This window comes from Trichosurus vulpecula, chromosome 2, assembly GCF_011100635.1.
Source record: "Trichosurus vulpecula isolate mTriVul1 chromosome 2, mTriVul1.pri, whole genome shotgun sequence".
NCBI classification, from domain to species: Eukaryota; Metazoa; Chordata; class Mammalia; order Diprotodontia; family Phalangeridae; genus Trichosurus; species Trichosurus vulpecula.
Genome location: NC_050574.1, coordinates 378,269,587 through 378,290,018, shown reverse-complemented (window position 1 = coordinate 378,290,018; position 20,432 = coordinate 378,269,587).

Sequence of the window (20,432 nt, the reverse complement as noted above, 5' to 3'; positions counted from 1 at the left end):
AGATAAGGTAGAAAGCTATATAAGGAAAAGTTTCAAACAGGTATGGAAAAGAATGCAGGTAAAGAATGCAGATAAAATCTTATCTCCTAGGAGAAACCTTTTCTGATCCACATGGAAGTGCCTCTCCCCTAGTGGTTTTCTTAGATTTATTCTGTATGTAGCTTGTTTGTACATAGTTGTTTTCATGTTGTCTCTCTCCATTAGAATGGGAGTTCCTTGAAAGCAGAGACTGTCTTTTGCCTTTCTCTAACACAGCTCCTGGTACATAGTAGGCACTCAATAAATGCTTATTGACCGACATTAAAAACAGTACAAGGTATGAATTTCTCTTTGTGTGTATTTGTAAGAAAGTATACTTCAAGTTTATGGGGAGAGGGATGTTTTATAGGTATTATTTTTACTAAGCCATCTTTTTGTTGTTTTGTTGTTGTTCAGTTGTGTCCAACTCTTGGGGACCTGATTTTGGGGTTTTCTTGGCAAAGATACTAGTGTGATTTGCCATTTCCTTCTCTAGTTCATTTTACAGGTGAGAAACTGAGGCAAACAGGGCTAAGTGATTTGCTCAGAATCACACAGCTAGTAAGTGTCTAAGATCAGATATGAACTCAGGAAGATGAATCTTCCTGACTTCTGATCTGGCACTCTATACACTTCAACATCTAGCTGCCATCTTAAATGGCATAAATTATAGGGTACCTAGTCAGCTCAGTTTCTTCCAGTTCTGTTCAACAGCACATAATTATTATAGAGGAGCAGAAGAGGAAAATGGTAGAAGTAATGCAGATGAGACTGGGCAAGGGATAAGCAATGATAGGCTAGGGGAAAGAGATTTAAGAGTAAAGTGTGGAGTTAGACTCCACACTTAGACTAGGTCAAGATGATGAAATCGAGAAAGTGGCACCAGAGTAGTGAGTAATCATCTGAGAAAGTCCAAGGCATAGAGGAGTTGGGGGTATTAATGAAGGTGAAAAATAAGTTTAGGAGGTATAAGACATAGGGAGAGTCAGAAAGATAGGTTATGGTTTGATACAGGAACATAAGAATTTTTTTTAACATGGAAGTTAACACTTCTAGTAAAGGTGAGATCCAGGATATGACTGTATATGGATGAAATAGAATGAAGTAGTAGGATTTGAGGGAGATTAGGGTACAGTGACATAAAAATTGAAGAACCTCAGTAAAAGGAAAGGAGTTGAAGAAGAAAGAAAAACGAGACTGGTACTGAATGTCTTGAGAAAGGAGGAAGAATGACCTTAAGGCCCAAAGACAATAGCCACTGTGATCTACATTGGATGAAAAACCTTATTAAAATAAACTTCAAAGGATAAAACGCTGCAAAGTGAGGATATTCTCAAAGGAATAGTCTTGAAGTGCCAATGGCAAACAAGGGGTATTCTGACTCCCTCTCTAGGAATGGTGTGACAGGACAGGATGGCAGAATGCCATGCCATATGGGGGGAGCTAGGTTTCCATAAGTGTAAGTAGACTGAAATGATTCAGAATGAAGGGAAGATTGCTTATTATGAAACAGAAATTCCAAAGGGCAGAATAGAAGTGAACAGAATTTGAGCAGAACATAGAAAGTAACGGCTGAAGAGGGTGGGAATGTGAGAACAGGAAGTAGGAAGGGGGAATTATTTACTTCTAAGCAGCCAAGATTAAGTAACACAGGAATTTGGACATTAATAGGTGGTGGCTGTCCTTTATATGTGGAATACATTCTCTCCTTATCCCTACCTCAGAGAATCCCTCAGTTCTCTCAGGGACCACCTTCCACATGAAGCCTTTCTTCATCCTCCCAATGATTAGTAATCTCCTTCCCTCCCAACTTTTAAACTACTTTGTATTTATTTTTAATTGTATGTGTATGTGTGTGTACATATATATACATATATAGATACAGATATTTATATAGAAACATATAAATATATACACATATACAAATGTGTACATATGTATTCTAAACATATATGCATGCATTGTCTCCCCCAAAGCTGAGGTTACCTCATTCTTCTTCTCCTTGAATCTCCAGTGCATAACAAATAATAGGCATTTAATTGATTGGTTGACCCTCATAGAGGCAGAAGATTTCATGGTTCTTGGATAAAAGAATCTGCATCTAAAGGACTAAATACAGGGACTTTCCCCTTCCCTTCCCTAGCCATCCAAGAGTACAGGAGCAGAGTTTGACCCAAGCACAAGCCGTTAATCCAGACACTGAGGATGGTGATATGAATAAACCAAAGAAAAGACACAATAAAAAAAAATACTTTGTTTTGATTCTAGCTCAAGGGGATAAATAGAGGAGAAAAAGTTAACTCCACAAGTCAAAGTAGACCCTCAAAGAAAAAATGTTCTGACCACAAAAATTACAAAAATATTTGGAATAAATGAAACAAGATATACAAAATAGAATTGCTAGGGAAGAAAGAATGGAAAGAACTGATACCTTAGAAGAGAAATTTACCCAAGAAATGAATGCCCTTTAAATTAGAATGGACCAAACATAAAACAATGGAAAATTTCTTCAAAGAAATTATAATAATGAGCTTTCCACCAAGATGGCACCAAAGGTGAAGGAAGCCATTGTCCCCCCCAAGACAGAAGCCAAGTCCAAGGCCTTGAAGGCCAAGAAGGTGGTTTTGAAGGGTGTCCATAGCCAGAAAAAGAAGAAGATCCAAATATTCCCCACCTTCCGGTGACCTAAGACACTAAGACTTTGAAGGCAGCCCAAATACCCTCAGAAAAGTACCCCTCAGAGAAACACGTTTCATCACTATGCCACCATTAAGTTTCCCTTGACCACTGAATCTGCTATGAAGAAGACTGAGGACAATAACACCCTAGTCTTTATTGTGGATCAGATCAATAAACAAGCATCAGAGCAAGCAGGCATTAAAGAAGCTTTGTGACATCGGCGTGGCCAAGGTCAACACACTGATCCGGCCTGATGGAAAGAAGAAGGCCTATGTCAGACTATGATGCTTTAGATGTTGCTAACAAAATTGGAATCATCTAAACTGTGTCCAGCTACCCCATGCTACCTACAATAAAAAGTTTTCCAGTATAAAAAAAAAAAGAAATTATAATAATGAGACAACATACCAAAATTTATGGGATGTGACTAAAGCAGTCTTTAAAGGGAAATGTATATGGTCATATGATTTCACCAACAAAATAAAGAAAAGATCTGTGAATTGGGGAAGCAACTAAAAAAAACAGCTAGAACAACAAATAAAAAATCCAAACAAGGGACAGCTAGGTGGCAGTGAGTAGAGCACCAGCCCTGGAGTCAGGAGGACCTGAGTTCAAATCCAGCCTCAGACACTTGACACACTTACTAGTTATATGACCTTGGGCAAGTCACTTAACCCCAATTGCCTTGCCTTCCCCCCTCCAAAAAAAAGATCCAAACAAACAACGAAGTATAAATTCTGAAAAAGAAGAAATTAATAGAATTGAAAGAAAAAAATCTAATATAACTGATGAGTAAAACAAGGGCTGGATTGGGCTAATTTTTTAAGGGAGTGCAAAACTAAATAATTCATCTCAAAAATGAAAAAGGAGAAGTCAAAACAATTGAAGAGAAGAGGTGGAGCCAAGATGGTAGAATAGAGAAGCACTCAGCTGAGCTCTCCTAAATTACCTTCCAAACAACTCTAAAATAATGCCTCAAATCAAATTCTGGAGTGGCAGAATCAACAAAAGTCAGAAGAAACAATTTTCTAGCCTAAGACAACTTGGGAAGTTGGCAGAAAAGTTCTGTCTCACCAGGGTGATGAGTTTATCTCAATAGATACAGAAAACCCATTTGGCAAAATACAACACTCATTTTTATTTAAAACACTAGAAATCATAGGAGCTTTTCTTAAAATGATAATTAGTATCTAAAAACCATCAGCAAGCATTATCTGTAATGGGGATAAGCTAGGAACCTTTCCAATAAGATCAGGGGTGCCTGTTAACACCATTATTATTCAACTTGTTCTAGAAATGCTAGCTATAGCAATAAGACAAGAAAAAGAAATTGAAGGAATTAGAATAGGCAATGAGAAAACAAAATTATTACTCTTTGCAGATGATAATATGATAAGCTTAGAAAAGTCTAAAGAATCAACTAAAAACCTAGTTGAAACAACAACTTCATCAGAGTTGTAGTATATAAAATAAACCCACATAAATCATCAGCATTTCTATGTACTAGCAACAAAACACAGCAGGAAGATATAGGAAGAAAAATTCCATTGAATATAACTGCAAACATATAAAATACTTGGGACTTGGGAGTCCAGCTGCCAAGACAAACCCAGGAATTATATGAACACAATTACAAAACACTTTTCAGATATATAAAGGCAGATCTAAACAATCAGAGAATATTAATTACTCATGGGTAAGCTAAGCCAATATAATAAAAATGACAATGCCAACTAAATTAATTTACTTTATTCAGTGCCATACCAATCAAATTGCCAAAAAACTATTTTATAGAGCTAGAAAAAAATAATAACAAAATTTATATGGAAGAACAAAAGGTCAAGAATATCAAGGAAATCAGTGAAAAAAAATTGTGAAGAAAGGTTCTTTAGCAGTACCACATTTCAAACTATTACAAAGCAGTAATCATCAAAACAATCTGGTACTGGTTAAGAAACAGAGAGGTAGATCAGTGAAATAGATTAGGTACACAATATCCAGTAGAAAGTGACCATAGTAATTTAGTGTTTGACAAACCCAAAGACCCCAGATTTTTGGACAAGAACTCATTATTTGACAAAAATTGCTGGGAAAAGTGGAAAGCAGTTTGGCAGAAACTAGGTATAGACCAATATCTCATACTATATACCAAGATAAGGTTAAAATGGGTACCTTATCTTGGTTAAAATGGGTACGTAATTTAGACATAAAGGCTGATATAAGCAAACTGGAGGAGCATAGAATATTTTATCTGTCAGATTTATGAAAAACAAGACATACAGGGCATTATGGAATATAAAATGGATAATTTTTATTACATCAAATTTAAAAGGTTTTGTACAACAAATCAATGTAGCCAAGAGTAAAATGAAGGCAGAAGACTGGGGGAAATTTTTTTTACAAGTTTCTCTGATAAAGGCCTCATTTCTCAAATATATAGAGTGCTGAGTCAAATTTGTAAGAATACAAGTCATTTCCCAATTGATAAATGGCCAAAGGATATGAACAGGCAATTTTTAGAAGAAATTAAAGCTATATGAAAAAATGCTCTAAAATGATTAGAGAAATGCAAATTAAAACAAGGCTGTGGTACTACCTAATATCTATCAGATTAGTTAATATGACACAAAAGGAAAATGATAACTCTTTAGGGGAATATGGAAAAATAAGGACACTAACACATTGTTGGTGGAGTTATGAACTGATCCAGCCATTCTGGAGAGCAATTTGGAACTATGCTCAAAGGACTATAAAACTGTACATACCCTTTAACACAGCAATACAACTACTAGATCTGTATCCTAAAGAGATAAGAGAAAAAGGACTTATATGTACAAAAATATTTATAGCAGCTTTTCTTGTGGTGGCAAAAAAAATTTGGAAATTGAGGGGATGCTCATCAACTGTGGAATGGATAAATAAGTTGTAGTATATGAATGTAGTGGAATACTATTCTTTCCAAAGAAATGATGAGCAGGCAGATTTTAGAAAAACCTCTAAAGACTTACATGAACTGATGCTGAGTGAAGTGAGCAGAACCAGGAGAACATTTTAAACAGTAACAGCAATATTGTGTGATGACCAACTTTGATAAACTTAGCTCTTTTTGGCAATGCAATGATCCAAAAGACTCATGATGGAAAATGCCATCCACATCCAGAGAAAGAACTATGGAGTCTGAATGTAGATTGAAGCATATTATTTTCTTTTCTTTTGTTTTTTCTTTCTCATGGTTTTTCCCTTTTGTTTTGACTCTTCTTTCACAACATGACTAATGTGGGAATATGATTGTAGGTGTATAACCTATATCAGATTGCATGTAATCTTGGGGAAGGGAGGAGGGGAAAGGAAAAATTTAGAATTCAAAATCTTATAAAATTGAATGTTGAAAACCAAAAATAAATGAATTTTTTTAAAAAAAGAATTTAAAAAAGAAAAAAAAGTCCTGGGCAGGATGCTCTCAGAAAAACTTGGGAAGACCTACATAAACTGATACAAAGTAAAATGAGCAGAATTAGGATAACATTGTACACAGTAACAGCAATATTGTATGATGATCAACTATGAATGACTTAGCTATTCTCAGCAATACAACAATCCAAGATAATTCCACACCACTTACGACAGAAAATGCTATCCACCTACAGAGAAAAAACTGATGGAGTCTGGGTGAAGACTGAAGCGCACTTTTTTTTACTTTATTATTCTTGGTGGGAGGGTGTGTTGGTAGGCAAAATGGCCTTTATTTTCTTTGAGTGACTCAGTTTACCTCATTGAGCCTTGCTGGGTGCTGGGCCTGATACTTCTCTTCTGTGGCAGGAAGCCCAGAGACCCATGCCTAGGAGCAGAGAACTTACTGTGTGATGATTCATGGGGCTGGCTGAGGGGAGGTGTTAACCTAGTCTAAGTGGACGTGAACCTCCCAGGGTCCTAGGGGGAGGGGCCAACTCAAGAACCAATTGGCCCTGGTCATTCAGGAGGCACTTGATGATGTCAAAAACTCTATAAGAGGAGAGAAGACAGCTTGAAGAGCCCTTTTTTCCTTCCGTTGGAGCCAGAGACGCCTACAGCCGAAGCTGAAGCAGGAGCTGCCGGTAGCAGAGCTGACCCACGTGTGGACCAAGGAGTGCTGAGCAAGGACTTGAGGCCAGTGGGTAATCTTCTTACCATAGAGGGGAAGCATGTATATGATTTTGCTTTATACCATCATGCTTCTCTGTGGCCTCCTGGTTACTCTTGTGAGGAGGACTTATTGGGCCTGCAAGCTTTTGATAAAAATATCAAAATGGGGACGCTGGTTCGTGGGTCTGTTACTGTGGAGTTTAAATACATGCTTTAATTCTTCTGCCTTCTACCTAGAGAATTCCTTATATCCTGTGGTTCCAAACCTTTCAGGCATATATATGATTGTCTTTGAAATCATAAATTCTGCCTTCATAATACATTTGGCGATGACGTGGATGGGATCGCTAGGTATAAGATCTCTATTTAGAAGCAGAAGAACTTCAGAGGGTGGGAGGATCCATTTTATTCCTTCCTAGCAAAGGAATTGGCTAAAAAAGCCGGACCCTGTGAAAACTGGGAACCCAGGCTACGGAGAGGAGATCCTAGGGATTTGGAAAGGTGTTTACACGAGGTTGGGATTCAGTCAGGGGCATCACTATCTAGGTAAAGCTGGATAGTGTTATCAGCCTACCGGCTAGTATATGAAAGATTGAGATTAAGTGAAAGAGAAGGGGGCACTCCTACCCCACGGCAAGAAGGGGAATCTCAGATAGCAGGAGAACAAACTGCTGCTCAAGAATCTACTGACTCAAATGAGAACTTTTCTATTAATGTGGCTAGGAGCAACAGGAGGCCAAATAAGCCAAGAGTGCATCCCAACTCAGCCTAGACCAAGCCTGACTGCCTGCTTTGTCCTTGCCATGGTGGCAGGGAAAGCGAGTGGGGGGAAAATGAGACAACATTAGGGGCTGAGGCACAAAATGCTACTAGGGTTCAGGACGTCCCTCGCATAGAGAATGAGAGATGGTTAAATACTCAGACAAGCGTTCGTCCCATACAAAAGAGGAGGACAAAAACCCGAGGTAACAATGCAGTTAAGAGGGAAATTCAGGAATATTTCTCACAGCAAGAGGTTACGGACGTTTTGAGTAGATTCAGCCAAAGAATAGGAGAACCATTAATATCTTGTATGGTAAGACTCAGTGATCAAGGGGCCAGGGGAATATTAGTAGATAAGACGGACTGTATGAGATTCATAGGTATCAGCCATGATCCTCTAGTTCAGCAAGCTTTTAGGGAACATCATCAGTGAGGAGATGATGCTAGCAGGACTACTCTGTTGGCGTTAGCCGCTGCGGGATGCAATAAGAGATATACTACTGATTCTATGTGGCCCACTGAGCACAGACCCTGGTATTCAGTTAAAGATTGTATCACAAGACTAAAGGAGGAGGTAATGAAGACTGCTATCATGACAGGAACTGCAGACAAATATTACAATGATCCCATGGGAATCCCTCATAGGAATTTAATAATTAGGACAGCTCCCCCTGCTTATAAACAACTAATTTTGAATCTGTTACTTGGGGAAGTAGGGAGCCGTCTTACAACAGTGATAAATAAGATTTTACAGTTACATGACTTAGGAGACTGGGGAAGGGATAGATCTCCTCAAGAGAGAAGGGTGAATAGCCAGCAAACTTGCCGCCAAAATAGAGTGACAAGAAGAGAAATGTTCACTGCTCTATTGAGAGCAGGGGTAGGTTTTGAAATGATAGATGGCATTCCAACCAATGAATTGTACAGAATGTACCGAGATAAAGGATAGTGTTATCAGGAGAGATAGGGAAATAAGAACTGCTCCTGCAAACGCTACAGACGTTGAACCTTCATACCCAAGTGAATCACATGTGAGGGAATACTAGGAAACAGGCCAAGCCCCAGCCCAAATTAAGGAAATACACAGGCTGGATTGTATACCTCACATTAACTTGACCATATATTGGAAAAATGGGTCAAGTACGGTGACTAGGGCATTAATAGATACTGGAGCTGAGGCCACCCTTATCTATGGAAATCCAGACAAGTTCAGCCATGGAACTCCTATTACCATCACAGGACTAGGAGGGACTGAAATATCAGCCAGATAAGTTAAATTGATGATGAAAATTGGACAGTTGCCCAAGAAAGAATATAGTGTGGTTATTGTGCCTATTCCTGAATACATCATTGGAATAGACCTATTGAAGGGTATGACCTTAAATTTACCTGAAGGGAAATACCAATTTGCTGTGAGGAAAATAGGCATTAATGCAGTCTTAGTGGGGAAAATCAAGATGGATCCAATCATTTTTCCTGAACCTTCTGAAGTAATTACTTTGAGGCAATATCGTGTGCCAGGTGGGCAAGATGAAATTGCCAACACTATAAGAGAATGTGTTGAAGCAGGAGTGTTAGTCCCTACAACTACTCAATGGAACAACCCTGTCTGGCCAGTCTGAAGGTCAGATGGGACATGGAGGATGACAATAGATTATAGACAGCTGAACAAAGTGACTCCTCCCTTGTATGCTGCTGTTCCAGACATGGTTACTTTAATAGAGAGAATACAAAAACATGAAGGGACTTGGTATGCAGTTATTGATTTGGCCAATGCCTTCTTTATGATTCCAATTGCTTTTACTTGGCAAGGCCAACAGTATACATTTACATGCCTGCCACAAGGATATATTCATAGCCCGACTATTTGCCACAGGATTGTAGCCGAGCATTTGGATGAATTAAAGTTACCTGGTGTACAGCTTACACATTACATAGATGACATCATGATACAGGGAAAGAATATAAAAGAAGTGGAGGAGAGTTTAGCATTATTAATTGACCATATGAAAAGCAAAGGATGGGAAATCAACCCCGCAGAGGTTCAAGGGCCAGCTCAAACTGTAAAACTCTTGGGGATACAGTGGAACAGAGGACTGCAAGAAATTCTCCCACAAGCTCGACAAAAAATCCAGGATTTTCCCACCCCTACCAATAACAAAGGGGCCCAAAAGTTCATAGGGCTATTTGGTTATTGGAGACACCACATCCCACATTTGGGACGGATTTTAAAACTCTTGTATAAAGTCACCAGAAAGAAATATGAATTTGATTGGGGACTTGAACAAAATAGTGCTTTTGAGGAAGCAAAGGCTGCTATACAATTAGCTCTGGACTTATGGCCTATGCAAAATGGGCCAGTGGAGTTACAAGTGACTGTACAAGATGACTATGCAAATTGGAGTCTGTGGCAAAAACAACAGAGCCAAAGTGTACCTTTAGGCTTTTGGTCAAGGAAACTGCCCTCATCTGGAGTGCAATATATACCTTTTGAGAAGCAGCTGTTAGCTGCATATTGGGCTTTAGTAGAAGCTGAGCAACTAACTCTGGGTCATGAAGTGGTATTAAGGCCTGGAATTCCAATTATGACTTGGGTAATGAGTACCCCAGCTTCTCACAAAATTGGACATGCACAAGAGGCAAGCATAATCAAATGGAAGTGGTATATTCAGAATAGGTCCAGAGCAGACAAAAGTGGAGTTTCTGCTTTACATGAATCTGTGGCAAACATTGACACTGAGAGGAATGAAAAACCCCTTGAATCTAAGCAACAGATGGTACCATCCTTACTGAAATGGAATAATGGATATGATGGACTAAATGTAGAACAGAAGAAACATGCTTGGTTTACTGACGGGACAGCAAAATATTTAGGACACAAGAGACATTGGAAAGCAGTAGCCTATAACCCCTGTACTAGGTGAACTCTGGAAAGTTCTGGGATAGGTGGAAGTAGCCAATATGCTGAACTGATGGCAGTGCATCAGGCCATCAGAACAGAGAAAGGAGGACAGTGTCATATATTTACTGACTCATGGGCAGTAGCTAATGGATTAGCTACGTGGATGCCTTCTACCTAGACAATTCCTTATATCCTGCAGTTCCGAACCTTTCAGGCATATATATGATTCTCTTTGAAATCATAAATTCTGCCTTCATAATACAGACGGGGGTTTGGTCTGTGTTTTCTTTTGCAACATAGCTAATATGGAAATATTTTGATGACTGCACATGCATAATCTATATCAAATTGCTTGTCTTCTCAAGGAGAGAGGAGAAGAGGGAGGAGAGAATTTGGAACTCAGATTTTTTAAAAAACAAATGAGAAAAAATTTGTGTATACATGTAATTAAGAAATAAAATAAAATTTAAATTAAATTAAGGAATAAAAATTTAGAAAACAAAAATATTGAAAAAGAAATAAAGGAAACCACTTTGCCCAATTATAAGCAAATAAAAATAACTCAGAATAAATGTTTGAATACTTACTAAAAATTTAAATACCCAGATTAACAAAAGAAGAAATGGATTATTTAAATGGCCCTATATCAAAAAAAGAAATTGAACAAGCCATAAATAAACTCCCAAAGTAAAAAGCTTGTGGACAAGCTGGATTTATAAGTAAATTCTATCAAACATTCAAAGAACAATCAATTCCAATGTTACATAAAGTATTTGTAACAAATTAGGAAAAGTGAGACTTCCAATGTCTTTCTATGATACAAATATGGTTCTGATACTTTAAACAGGGAGAGACAAAACAAAGGGGAAAAAACCTATTATAGGCCAATATCCCTAATGAATAGTGACACAAATTTATTCAATAAAATATTAATAAATATGGTATAATAGTATATTTTTAAAAAGCACACATTGTGACCAGGTTAGATTTATGCCAAGAATTCAGGGTTGGTTCATTGTAATGGGATTTTCATGTCCAAATCACCTAAGATGGAGGCACTGATATGGGTGACTGAAGGGACCTATTTTGAGGAAATAATATTCTACATCCCCCTGCCACGTGTGGAAGTAGCTTCTCCCCATTGGCTCCACTGCAAAACAAGCTGTGTCTTTAAAACTACCAGATTGGGACAGTCTATCCCTCTCTTTCAGACGGTACCCAGGGATGAGGGTACTGTTCACTTGAAGCATAGTACCATGAACTAAGCTAAGTGTAGGGGAAGGGTTACCTTCTTTCCCTTTAGATCCTGTGACCCCAAGAACTGGGTTTGAGATTTTGGTCTTGTTTCATTTATCCTTTCCAGACCTGTGAACTTGAGCCACAGCAACCTTGGAGCCAGGATTCTAGGCCAGATATTGTTGCCAGATCGGCAAAGAAACCCTGAGAATCTAGGACCCAAGTCTGAGGAAGGGGGCACCTTTAGACTTGAAACTTGGTAGGACTGTGCTATATAGGAACAGTCTATCTGTGAACCCAAACCCCTTCCACTCCCCAGAGACTGAGGGGTTATGGGGGGGGGGTGTTATGGCCCCCCTCCCGCCAGGTTTTGGGAGAGAATGTGCACTTTTTCTTACTGTACCTCTTCAATATCTAGAGCCAGAAGGAGGGACCTCAGAGGCCTTCTAGTCCAGCCTATTCATCTCAGACATGAGGACATGAGAGACAACAAGCATCTAGAAGAGTTAATGAGTTGTTCAAGGTCATTCATTGTTGTTGTTTGTTTCAGTTGTTTCTGACTCTTCATGACCCCTTTTATTGGGATTTTCTTAGCAAAGGTAGCAAAGTGGTTTGCCATTTCTTTCTCCAGCTCATTTTACAGATGAGGAAAGTGAGGCAAACAGGGTAGAGCGACTTGCCCAGGGTCACACAGCTAGTAAGTATTTGAGGCCAGAACCCATCCCTAACATAAAGTCCAAAGTCAGAAAGTAGAAGAAGAGACTTCCTGACTCCAAGCCCAATGCTCTAGCCACTGTGCCACCTTCTAGCACCCCTAGTATGAGGGCTTGATGAGCACTTTTCAGGGCTGCTAATCCACCTTTGGTGTCCACCTTTACCCAACTCTCACCTGTGGCTCCAAGAAGCTGTAGCATGCACAGTGGCCACACCCTGGTAAACATTCTTGGCAGACAGGCTAAATAAGGTTGAGGGTAACCAACAGGCCTCAAACCTCTTGGTGAATTAGGGGAGTATCTACCCCACACATGTGAAGACTTTCCTGGTGGTATGAGCAGATGAGATCAATTTATTCCAATGGCCATGAGGCAGCTGAAGCAGATTCTGTGGAGTGCTGGGAGCTTGATCAGGCATCGAAGATGCCAAAGTCATCCATTGCATCCTGGGCCATCACCAGTTGTCTTGACTTTTGTCCTGCCACTGGATTTCAATGACTCAGGAAGAGAGAGTGAGGTTAACCTCTTTTCACAATTCCGTCTCACTTACATCCAATTAATGTGCAAGTCAAGACATCACCTGTGATGTCACTGGTCCTCTTTGAAAATGAAGACAAACAACAACCACATCTGAAGTAATTTTTTTTTTGTAAAAGCTAATCTTTTTAATGGAACTGCAATGCTGAGGACCCCCTGAAATTGAGGGAACATGAACTGTTAGAGCTTGAGGAAATGGCAGATTCGATACCTATTAAGGATACTGGAGAATCCTTGGGGAGGAGTGAGATGTTGCATACCTACTCTTTAGGCAGTGGGGGCCAGAGTAGTCATTGTTACATAAGAAATAGTACAAACATAATAAACTATATTACTAACATAAATAATAAAAACCATACAGTTACATCAGTACACTACGAAAAGGATTTCGACAAAATCTAGTGCCTTTTTATATAACTCCATAAAGCACAGAAAGAAATGGCCTTTCCTTTAATACACTAAATAACTTCTATCTAAAACCAAGAATTCCATATATAATGGAAAAAAGTTAGAAGCATTTCCAATAAGAACAGGGTAAAGCAAGGGTGCCCATTATCAATACTACTATTTAACATAAGCACTAGAAATATTAGCTATAATACAGTAAAAAAAGAAACCAAGGGAATAAACATGCAAAGAGGAAACAAAATATCACTTTCTTAAGATGATATGGAGTAGGCAGAGCCAAGATGGCAGAATAGAAGGAGGAAGTGTAGCATAAGTCCTTCAATACAACCCCTCCACAAAGATCTAAAAAAGGCACTAGAATGAATCCTGATCAGGAAAGCCAAGAAAAAAAATCACAGTGAGTCATATTTCCAGCCCAAGTCAGCATAGGGTGATAGAATTGTGAACATGAAGGACAAGTAGCACCCTATGCAAATCATTCCACTAAACAGGTACTGAAAGAGGACTGAGGCTGGTAACCTAGTCAAGCAGAGGTCCCAGACCCAGAGGTCTCTCTATGAGGGACCCCAATCTTGTAAAGGCTGTGGAAACAAGTGCCAACTGGTATTTCTATCACTCACTACCCAATTCTGGCTTACAGATCTAGGGTAAACTATGGTGGGAGCCTGTACTTAAGCATAGCATTCCAGGGCAAAGAGAGGTCATGAGCTCTGCACTCTACTTTGACTGAGAAGCAAACTGTTCAGAAGAAAACAATACCTTTGTAGCTCCAGCCCTAGGACCTGAATGTGACCTCAGTTCTAGCCTTCAATCCAATCTGAGGCCTTAAATTGAATAATAGGGCAGTGATCCCAGACCAAAGATGAGTCTACAATTCTGTCACTCAGAACCAGAAGAGCTTTCTACCTGGCTATTAGTGGCTGAGTCTAGTAGCAGATTACTAGAACTTCCAACCAGGAATAAGCCAGCAAGAGTGTTGCATGGATCCAAACCTGGGTCAGGAACTTGCAGAGCTCAGAGTAGCAGGGCAATGAGGAGACTTTTCCTTTTATCACACCATTTTGGAGGCACTAAAAATATACAGGACCCCAGCCTGACCTATCCCTGAGATCCTGGAATAACACAACAGTCAATAACCCCAAAAAGTAGCAAAAGGACCTACAATGACAAAAACTCAGCTCAGCCATTGTCCCCAAAAGTGTGCAGAACCCATCCCTAACATAAAGTCCAAAGTCAGAAAGTAGGCTAGATGAATGAGTAACAAAAAAGAATCCTGCCCCCCCCCCAAAAGGGGAGGAAAGCTGTTATGGTTACAGGAACACTCAAAACACAAACCCAGAAACTCACCCAAAACTTGCATAAGCAAAGCCTCAGAGAAAAATATAGCTTGGATACAAGTTCATGTCAAATTCCTAGAAGAGATGATGTAAGAGTGGGGTATTTTTTAAAGCCAAAAAATTTATTTTAAAAATTAAATGAGAATACTACAGAAAAATGGAAAAAATGAGAATTACAGAAGAAAGATTTAGAAAGAGAATTAACAGCTTAAGAAGAGGCACAAAACTTTGCCCAAGCAACAAATACCTTAAAAATTAGAATGGATAAATGACTCCATGTGACAAAGAATATCAAAACAAAGTCAAAAGAATAGAAAAAATAGAAGAAAACATAAAGTATGTAATAGCAAAAACAACTGATCTCAAATCAGACAGAAGAGGGATAATTTAAAAATTATTGGAATACCTGAAAGTAGGAAAAAAAAACACCCAACAAGACTGCCTATTTCAAGAAATCATTATAATGGCAAGCAAAATGGGATTTATTTGAATGGGGCAGGTATGGTGGGATCTTTTTTGTCTTGGAGTGTTTCTCAACACTGAGTCATTGAATTGTATACAACGTGGTGCTGGTGGTTGGAGCTTTCCCACACTGATTTCTCACACTCTAAATGGTGAGCCTCAAGTGCCCCAGGGCCCTGAGACAGGTATATAAGATCCGAGGTTGGTATATCATTAAGGCAGAATTCATGACTTCAAAGATAACCATGAATATGCCTGAATGGTCCAGAATCGCAGGATATAAGGAATTCTCTAAGTAGAAGGCAGAGGAGTTAAAGCATTTATTGAAACTCAAAAGTAGCAGACCCACAGACCAGTGTCCCCAATTCAACATCCTGGCAAGAACCTTCCAAGACCAGTATGCCCACCTCACAATAGTGACCAGGAGGCCACAGAAAAACATTACGGCAGTAAACCAAGCCACACCGGTGCTTCCCCCCCCCCAATGCCAGGGCCCTCCAGCAAGAAGACCACCCACTGGCCTCAAGTCCCTGCTCAGCACTCTCCAGTCTCCACAAGGGTCAGTCCTGCCTTTTTGTAGTGCCTGCCGCCGTCCGCCGCCGCTTCCGCCTCAATCTCCAAGCTGTGTTCCAGCTAGCTGACTGCTTCCTCTCTCCTTCAGCTCTTAACGGCTCTCACCAACTGCCTCTCCAGCTGCCTCTTAGCTCTGCTCCAACAGTGCAGCAAGCTCCTCCCACCACAGGCTTCCATTGGCTCCAGTCCTAGCAACACCCCCAGGACCCTGAGAGCCCTGCCCCCGAAGCCCACTCAAATGGGTGGGGAAGATCTTTCCATTCACTGATTGCCTTTACAATTGGGGTTTGACTTTTGGGGGTACACTCACTGAAAGAATGTAGGTGATGAGACTGTGGACAAGCTGTTGAACCTACCCACCCCACTCCCAGCCCTGGCTTTGTAACCCGGATAAAATGTTGGTGCTTCTGTGGTAACTATGAATTGTGATTTGATCAGACAAGGTCTGTCTGTTGATGTTTGTAATTTCTACTTGTATTTGCCTTTAAGTTCAGGGGGCTGATTTTTTTCCCCCAGAACTAGGTGAATGATATATGTATGTTTTATTAAACTGAGATTTCTAACCCCTTAAAGTTGCTTTCCTTAGAAAAGCAGATCAAGGAACCTGTGTTGGCAGCCCTCTGTGTGCTGGTTGTTGTTGGTCTTGCACAGCCACAGTAGCTGCTAGCAAGACTGTTGCTACAATCATAAAAGAAAACTACCCAGTTCTCTTAGAACCAGAAGGCAAAGTCAAAATAGAAAGAATCCACCAGTCATCTGAAAGCAAACTCAAAATGAAAATTTCCAAAAATGTTACAGACAGTCACAGTGCCGAGCATATGCTAAGGATACAAAGAAAGGCAAAAGACAGTCCTTGCATCAAAGAGCTCACAGTCTAATGGGGACATTAAAACTAGTACATACCAACAAGCTATTTATGGGATACATTAGAGATAACCAAGAAATAAAAAGCATTACCCTAAAAGGGGAATTGGAAAAGACCTCCTATAGAAGGTGGAATTTTGGCTGAAAAGAAACCAGGGAAGGTAGGAGGCAGAAAAGAGGAGGGAGAGTATTCCAATCATAGGAAACAGCCAGTAAAAGTGCTCTGAGTCTAGAGGTGGAGTGTCTTGGTTGTGAAGGGTTTTAACTTTCAAACAGAAGATTTTATATTCGATCCTAAAGGTAACAGGGAACCACTGGAGTTTGTTCAATGTGGATGGGAGATAGGGGAGAGGGGAAACTTGGAGAAGTTTCCCCTTTGGTAAGATCAAGGACAAGCTTTCTTATTTGAGCTGAGTTACCTAGATCCTAAGGAGAGAGCTCCTTCACACTATTATCTGGCATGTATTCTCCTATGTATATAGCTTCTCTGATTTCTGTTTTGCTACCAATTTGGATAACTGGTATTTGGTGGGAAAGGTGCCAAGCCTCAGATACAGAGCTTGGGGTCCTCCCAAAACCACAAAGCAATCAGAAGTTAGAATGAACCTGGTCTCACGCCTCCTAGACTAACAGTATTTAAGGGAGCAGACAGATATAGTGGCATATAGTAGATGGACTTACTAGGCCCAGTAGGTATTCCCTCTTTCTGAGGAAAACAGAGAGGCCTCCTCCCCAACCTTTTGCTTCCCCTCCAGGCAGGAATGAAAGTTCTTGGAGAAATATAGGGAGAGAAGAGACTAGAAATATCTATTCTGCCTCCTTTTGAGTCTCTCTACATATGGGGCTGTCTCCCATTCCTTCTTACAAAGAAATCATTGGTAAATTTGGAGAAAGTGGTTTTGGTTGAACCATGAGGTCAGAAGCCAGAAGATAGAGAATTAAGAAAAGAGTGAGAGGAAAGGAAGTAAAGATTGTAGATAGCCCCTTCTCAAGGAGTTTAGCCACAAAAGGGAGGAAAGATACAAGATGTTAGTTAGCAGGGATGGATGGATCAAGTAAGGGTTCTTTGAGGATGGAAGAGACATGGGCATTTTTGTAGGCAGTAGTGAAGCATCCAGTTGGCAAGAAGAGATTGAAAATAAGTGAGAGGGTGGGGAGGATGGAAGAAGCAATCTGCTGGAGAAGATGGCATGGAATGGGATCACTGATGCACGTAGAGGGGTTTGCTTTGGTAAGGAAAAAGGCCACCTCTTAATATGAGACAGGAGCGAAGGTGAACATATGTTTCAACAATTTGGCTAGCAGCTGCTGTGGGGGTGAAAAACCAACACGAGCCCAACAACAAAAACTATGCAAGCCCAGGTTCTTTTGATCTGCTTTACTAAGGAAAGCAACGTTAAGGGGTTAGCAATCTTACTTTAATCCAACATACAAATATCATTCACTCAGCTCAGGGGGAAAAGCCAGCACCCTGAGCTTCAGAGCTAATACAAACAGAGCAAATAAACACAAATCAACAGACAGGTTTCTGTCTGACAAAATCACAATATAGAGTTACCAGAGAAGCATCAACATCTGGCTTTTCTTCAAAGCTGGAGAGCTCATAACAATAGCTTGCCTAGAGTCACGCACCACTCCTGCTGTGGCTCAGAGCTCCAAAGGAGAAAGCCAACCTCTGGGGTTTATATATCTTGTTCAGGGTCAAAGGGAAGTCACACATGCAACTCACCCACATGATCTAAAATCGTCACAAAAATGTGACTTAAACCTAAATGGTCTAAAAGTCTCTAATGTCACAAACATGTCACTCAAACCCATGTAAACTAAGCTTTCCCTTGAGGCAAGGAGGTCATCAAGGACTCCTAATTTAATCAAGGAAACAAAGGCCAAACTCTTCAAGGGCACTTGGTTGAATAAGTGCTAAGAGCCCATCTTGATTCCCAATACAACATAGTGGCAGAAGACACCTGGTTGATGTGATGAGGAGGAGACAAGAGGGATCTTTCATGGAATGACTTTTTTTTTCTTCAGTAAAATGTAAGTTACGGTTTTCAGCTGAGAGAGTGGGAGTAATGTTCAGAAGTCTAGAAGATGCATCAGACTGAATTCTGATCAAGAGAGCAAAAAAAAAAAGACATAGTGAATCATATTTCCAGCTTGGGGTGGCTTAGGGAGACCAACAGAAAGATAATGGGAAAGGGGGTAGCCAGGAAAATATTAGTCAGGAGCTTTTAGCAACCCAGGAGATACTCTAGAGCCCAGGGACTGAAAGAGAGCTGAGACAAGACATAAGGGTAGGAAGCACTAGGGCAGATAGAAATCCCAAGGGATCCCTGAACAAGTGCTGGAAACAGGAATAAGTGCCATCTGGCATCTCTGTCACCCAGACTACCCAGTTCTGGGTCACATATCCAGGGCTGAGAGGAATGGTCTTCAGCTTTGGCTCTAGCTATGGTACTGAGCGAGGAACAAGTTCTGGAAGCAAATAGCAGCTGTGTGGCCCCAGTCCCAGGAGCAGAATGGCATCTCAGTTCTAGCCTTTGGTCCAGTATGTAACCTATAGTGGAATGATCAGGGCAGGAGTCCTAGATCAAAGAGGATCCATTGATTCAGTCACTCTGAAGCCCAATACAGTCATTCTGAAGTGGGCCAATAGAGGATGAGTCCAGCAGCAATCTCCTAAAACCTCCAATGGAGAACAAGCTGACCCACCAAAAGTTGGGTCAGGAACTTGCAGAGATCAGAGCTGGTGAATGAACAGACCTCAACAGGGATCACACCACTCTGGGAGCACTAAAAGGTTGCAAGCTCCCAGCCTGAGCTGTGAAAGCAGTGGAAAAGCATGAAAGGCCAAAAGACCAGGGCAGACATAACCCGAAAATCAGAATCGTCCAGATGAAACCTAATGACACTGTGTTTCAACAATCTGGCTAGCAGCTTCTGCGGGGGTGTAAGATCCACCAACAGCCAGCACCCAGAAAGCTGCCAGCACACTGCAAAAGCACAGGTTCTTTTGATCTGCTTAACTAAGGAAAGCTACGTGAAAGGGTTGACAAGCTTACTTTAATTCAGCATACAAATATCATTCACTTAGCTCAGGGGGAAAAGCCAGCACCCTGAACTTCAGAACAAAATACAAACAAAGCACAAACATCAACAGACAGACTTTGTCTGATTCAAATCCCAATACATAGTTACCAGAGTTTAACAAAGTCTCAGCATACGGGTTACAAGCTGGAGGGCTCCTAGCTACAGCTGCCCAGAGTCTCTGCCTCAGCACCACCATGAGTGAGAGTCCTGAGCAAATGGCACTGTCTTCTCTTCTTATAGGGTTTCAGACGTCATCGAATGTCATCTGAATGACCAGAACTTAGGCTGCTATGATTGGCTCTTGAGTTAGCCCCTCCCCTTAGGACCCTGGGAGGTTCACATCCACATAGGTTAGGTTAACACCTAATAGGGGTTAGAGCCTAGGGCTTAGCACTTACTAAGACTCAAGATGGGCATGGCTCTGGAGTTAGCACCTCCCCTTACCCAGCCCCACCTTGGGCCCACCCCAGTCACCAATCCACACCCACATAGGTTCTACACCTAATAGGGGTTTGGGCCTGGGGCTTAGCACCTAGTAAGGCTGGATGAAATACACTGAATTAGTCAAAGGAAACAAAGGCCAACTAAGTGCTAAGAGCCCATTTTGCTTACCAACACACACTGTGAGACATTAAGAAATAAAAAGCAAAGACTTGAAAAAAAATTGAATAAAATATGATATATCTCATAGGAAAAACAGCAAACCTGGAAGACAGATCAGAGAGAGAT